At 39.5% G+C, this 6,000-nt stretch overlaps 1 long non-coding RNA gene across 1 annotated transcript in view; it reads left to right on the top strand.

The window, feature by feature from the left end:
- Positions 1–2,748: 2,748 nt before the first annotated feature.
- The window catches only part of LOC115893300, a 47,724-nt gene continuing 44,472 nt past the window's right edge, over positions 2,749–6,000 (top strand). Inside the window, exons 1-2 of the long non-coding RNA XR_004053303.1 lie at positions 2,749–2,777; positions 4,255–4,409. This is a non-coding gene — a long non-coding RNA (uncharacterized LOC115893300). The remainder of the gene's footprint in view (positions 2,778–4,254; positions 4,410–6,000) is intronic.

The raw sequence follows: 6,000 nt of genomic DNA, 5'->3' as shown, positions 1-6,000 counted from the left end.
TAAAAGTAGTAGGTAGAGTGCATAGCAGCATCACTTACAATAGTCAATAGTCAAGATTAGAAACTACCCAAGTGTTCATCTACAGGTGAATGGAAAAATAATTTTTATATATATACAGTGGAATATTATTTAGCCTTAAATGGGAATGAGACTCTGACACAATGCTACAATGTGGATACATCTTGCAGACATGCTAAGTGAAATAAGCAAGCCACAAAAAAAAAAATACTATAAGTAATAAAATTCATAGAAATGGAAAGTAGAATTATGTTTGCCAGGAGCTGAGGAGAGGGGAAAATGAGGAGTTGTTTAATGGAGATAGAGTTTCAGTTGTGACAGATGGAAAAGTTTTGGACATTGATTACACAGCAATGTAAATTCACTTAACACGATTGAACTGCACACTTAAAAATGGTTAAGATGGTAAATTTTATGTTATGTGTATTTTACAACTATTTAAAAAATTAGTTGAAAAATAGTAGACCAAAATTTATTTCTAACGGTGGCTTCCACCACCATTTTGGGGGAAATTCTGTTGGGAAATTTTAGGTGATTTACTTTCTCAAATTTTACTGAATCATGAGTTTGTTTTCCCAAGGAGAAATTACTAAAACAAGAGCAGTGAAAACATGTAACACTTAAGTCAGTTCCAGGGGAGGTATTGCAAAGTATGTCCATAAGACCTTTGACTTTGATGAGATGTATAAAGCTATGTGGCCTTTTCTTCCTTCTCACTCCATCCCATCTCCCAGGGCCAGCCTGTTCCTCAAAGAGTGAAAAACATAGGAAAATTACTGCCAGTCATCCAACCAGACTATCTAATGATGTAAAGTAATTATTAAATTTTACTCAGCCAATACACTGTTTGAGCGTGGATTATAAACCACTGTTTACTCTCACAGTGTCTGGCAAAAAATAGGCGTTCTCATTTTGTTTCAGTAGACAGATGGTATTTGCCCTTCTAGAGCCTCAAGAAGGAGAGTGATCAAGCAAATAGGCTTAAGCACATTTTGAGAAAAGCAACATGGCGCACAGCCCTGGGGCAAGACTATGTTGGGCTCAGGATTTGAGTCTGCCATTTACTAGCTGTGTAAATCTTGAGCAGTTCACTTAAATATCCTGATCTTCATTTTTTTCCATTGTAAAATGATGACATTAATAAACAATGTCTGTAACAAGAAATGTAAAGGTCAAATGTAAAGAAATGTAAAATCCTAAGTCCTGCTTGGCTTCTACCACTGGCCTAGTCATGTGTGCCAGCTAAACATTCCCTGAGCTGCAATTAATGTGACTGATGGTTTTATCCCTGGTTTCCCAGGGTGAAATCTAGACACAGGGATCCTGAAAAATGCCTCTGTGGAAAGATGGATCGAAAGCAGGTCTTCTAAGGGAAAATGTTTCTCTCTCAGCCTATAGTTTGACAAAGTGATATCAAGATGAAACCCTGAAGGCCTAGGATTTTTCATGGATTTAACTATTCTATTTAAGACCTTAAAAAAAGTGGCTAATAAAGATATTTTTAGAAATTGCTTTAGTATGGTTTTTATTAAGTTAACATTTATTTAATTAACTACATAAAATCTGTATAAAAAAGAGGCGAAAGATTATTCTTCCTCTCAGCCAGACAGTTGCTGATAAGGTAGTTTTGACAGGAATCTCCCTGTCTCAGCAACCATAAATATGGTTGGAACGTGGTATTTGCTCTTCCTGGAAACAATGTTTCCCATTTACAGAGTTTATATTCAATATGGTGTTAATACATAGACCTCATCCAACTATTTCTCTGTGGAATCTGAGCTCCTACTCAAGTCAATATCCTGTAACACAAAAACCCTCCTATATTAGTTTCCTGAGGCCACCGTAACCAAGTACCACAAACTGGGTGGCTTAAACAACAGGAATGTATTCTCTCACTGTTGTGAAGGTCAGAAGTCCAAAATCAAGGTGTGTTAGCAGGGACACTCTTCCTTGGAAAGCTGCAACCCTTCCTTGCCTCTTTCAGCTTCTGGTGGGTCTTTGCATTTCTTGGTCTGTGGCAGCATGACTACAATCTCTGCTAGGGTTTACAAATGGTCTTATCCCCAGTGTCTCTGTGTTTTCCCCTCTTCTCATACAGACACAAGTCATTAGATTTTTGTATGCACCATAAATCCAGGGTGGTTTTATCCCGGAATCCTTTTTGTATCCCAAATATATCTACAAAGATTCTATTTTCAAATAAGGTCACATTCTGATGTTCCAGGTTGGAATGGTCTGAATGTTTGTATACCCCCAAAATTCATATGTTCAAACTTTTTTTTTTTTTTTTTGGCAGAGTCTTGCTCTGTTACCCAGAATGGAGCACAGTGGCACCATCTCGGCTCACTGCAACCTCTGCCTCCCGGGTTCAAGTGGTTCTCCTGCCTCAGCCTCCTTGGTAGCTGGGATTACAGGCACATGCCACCACGCCCAGTTAATTTTTGTGTTTTTAGTAGAAAAGGGTTTCACCATGTTGGCCAGGTTGGTCTGAAAATCTTGACCTCAGGTGATCCTCCCACCTCAGCACAACCAGAGTGCTGGGATTACAGGCATAAGCCACCATGCCCAGCCCATATATTCAAACTTGATTCCCAGTATGAGAGTATTAAGAGATGTGGCTTTTTGGGCAGAGGGGGTGATTAAACCATGAGGACAGATTCCTCATGAATTGGATTAATGCCCTATAAAGAGGCTTCAGGGACCTTGGTCAACCTTTCTTCCATGTGAAGGCACAGCAAGAAGGCACCATCAATGAAGCAGTGAGTAGACCCCTGCCAAACACTGAATAGGAAGTCATCTTGATCTTTCAGTCTCCAGAAACTATGAGCAACAAATTTTCTTTTGTTTATAAATTACTTAGTCTATGGTATTTTTGTTATAGCCCCTCAAATGAACTAAGATACAGATGTACAGAAATTTAGGGAAAAATTATTCAACGTACTATACCTCTTTTCTTTTTTACTGACTCCTATTTGATTAATGATTCCTATGGTTTGTTTAGTGACAACAACATCTATGGTCAATATGTGAGATTCTCAGAAAAGGAAATGTAGCCATCAGCAGCCAGCAGAAAGTGGGGGGGAGGGCAACAGAAATCCTACCTCATTCCCCAAGTTAGAGAAAAAAAATTAATACATGGAGATATGAAATAATGCTTTGTGGGTCTGTTTTCCTGTAGCTTCTGAACATGTCAATCTTTTATGCTCAGCTTTCTTCATATCTTATTTTAGTATAAAAATGAATGTTTTATTGCCTTCAATTTAACATTATTATTTTTTACATCAATTGTTCTTTGTGTGTATGTATGTGTCGGATTTAGTTTTCTGGAGTGTGAATGCGTGTGGCGTGTGTGTATGTGTGTGACCTAAATAAGTTTATGTCCTGAAAAGAAAGCAACATCAACATTTAAAGAGTAGGTTAACAGAACTCACTTTATTAAATGCCTACTATGTGTCCAGGCCTTGAGCTGAGGAATAAGAACAATGATGAGTAAAGACCATCCCTGTTCTCAACGTGTTTGTAGACTGCAAAGGAGCCTGCAACCTTGCAGCAAAAATAAAGTAAATAAACACAAACCATGGAGCATGTTGCACTCAACAGAGGTTCATTCTCACCCGTTGTGAGGATGCTGGGAATAATTGGAACTTTGTTGAAGAAAACAAGGAGGTCATTTCTGTTTTGTCTGTGCATCACGGTGACTGTCTAGCACCATGGAGAAAGGGACCCCCTCTCAGAGCACAAACTCTGACCACAGAGGGCTTTTGTCTGTCCTTTGTTTTACTCTAAACTTTTCTCAAAATAACCGTGGATGAAGCTGGAAACCATCATTCTTAGCTAACTAACACAGGAACAGAAAACCAAACTCACTCATAAGTGGGAGCTGAACAATGAGAACACATGGACACAGGGAGAGAAACATCACACATCAGGGCCTGTCAGGGTGGGGGGCAAGGGGAGGGATAGCATTAGGAGAAATACCTAATGTAGATGAACGGGTTGATGGGTGCAGCAAACCACTATGGCACATGTATACCTATGTAACAAACCTGCACATTCTGCACATGCATCCCAGAACGTAAAGCATAATAAAATAAATAAATAAATAACCCTTTGTGAATCTGTACTTCTGGAGGAAAGCCCACACAACTCTGGGAGATTAGCATGCATCACAAGTAAGATTCTAAAAATAATTTTAAAAGTACTATTTCTGCTTCTGTTACCTTGTCATTAAACAAGGTTTCTGTCTTCCTTGACCCCTCAAGGTCAGTGCTTTAGCTGCATGTAAATGCCTTCTTGCATTGGATTCTTCCCATAAACTGCACTGCTTATTTCTCTTACGGATTGGGCCTTCTATGACCTTAGAATAGAAAGCTACTTTCTCTCTTAGCAAGGTGTGGCTTTTCCAATGTCCCCTCTTGCTTTGCCAAGTTGAATTCCAAAGTTGTGTCAAATGTCAGCTAAATCAGTGCATTTGCCTTTCCTGCCTATGGCATTAATTGCACTTTACCCCTGCTATTATTTTCCATTTAACTTCTTAGTTAATTCCTTAATGTATTTGGGATACCATTTGGGTATGGAGATATTATAGAAATGATGTTGGAATGAACTTTAGCACTCCAGGTCAGAGTTACTTGGCTACTTTTAAGCATTTGTTTTTGCATCTTCTTTTTTGGTCCCTGGGAGCCTTGGACAATAAGCTGTTATCCACTTTATATTTCTGAATTATACTTACATGAATCTGGTGCCAGAGAAAGTTCTATGGTAAAGAATGATAACCGATTATTCCACTGTTTACAGTCAGAGCTGGTGACTAATGAGAGTGCCTCTACTGACTCCTATCCCCATTACTAACCTTCCTCAGAAGAGTGAAGTTCATTGAGACCCAGTATCCTCTAGACTCCTATTTTCCTCCACATAAAACTATACATTTTGTTAAAAAATTGGATCGGGAATTTTACTCTCTCAGGCATTAACTAGCAATTCACGTTAAGAAATTGCTTACAAGGAGAGGGGATAGAATGAAAATTATAAGTTCCCCTTTGGATGGGCTTATGAAGGGCCCATTTACTCACAGAGTATAAGAAATGGAATATGGGCCGGGCGCGGTGGCTCAAGCCTGTAATCCCAGCACTTTGGGAGGCCGAGACGGGCGGATCACGAGGTCAGGAGATCGAGACCATCCTGGCTAACACGGTGAAACCCTGTCTCTATTAAAAAAAAATACAAAAAACTAGCCAGGCGAGGTGGCGGGCGCCTGTAGTCCCAGGTATTCGGGAGGCTGAGGCAGGAGAATGGCGTAAACCCGGGAGGCAGAGCTTGCAGTGAGCTGAGATCCGGCTACTGCACTCCAGCCTGGTTGACAAAGCGAGACTCTGTCTCAAAAAAAAAAAAAAAAAAAAAAAAAAAAAAAAAGAAAAGAAAGAAATGGAATATGTGCATTATCAAAAACCAAACTAGAATCAGCCATGAAGTTGTGAATATAAGAGAGGGGATTCTCCATCTTATTTTGATTTTCTTTTTAACTTAAGAGACAATTTTACTAAGGAAGCAAAAATCCCCATCTGCTTGGCCCATCACACTCAGTAGAATATAGACAGACAAGGCACATGACAATGGCATAGATCCTCTTGGGTTTATGCCTGTCAAAAGGGGAGAAATTGTTCTTTTAGGATCCAGACTTTGAAGGCAAATAAACCAAAATTTCAGTCCCAACCCCACATCCTCCTCATTGTGTGGTCTTTAGTAAGTTTCTGAAAGTGTTTAAGCTTTGGCTTTGTCAGTTAGAAAGCGGAAATAATAATTTAAGCCATAAGTACCAAGTCCTGGCTAGGTCAGTTGGCATGCTAACAAAAGAATACCTGAAGGGGGTTTTATCAAGAGTTCATTCAGGGTATGGACAAAGTTAAGGAACCCACTAGGAGTAGGGAGGCACCCAGGGACTAGTGGTAGTGAAGGCTATTCCCATCATCAGGCCTGTGGTGA

This window comes from Rhinopithecus roxellana, chromosome 14 (assembly GCF_007565055.1).
Source record: "Rhinopithecus roxellana isolate Shanxi Qingling chromosome 14, ASM756505v1, whole genome shotgun sequence".
NCBI lineage: Eukaryota > Metazoa > Chordata > Mammalia > Primates > Cercopithecidae > Rhinopithecus > Rhinopithecus roxellana.
This window is presented reverse-complemented; position numbering and strand designations above follow the sequence as displayed.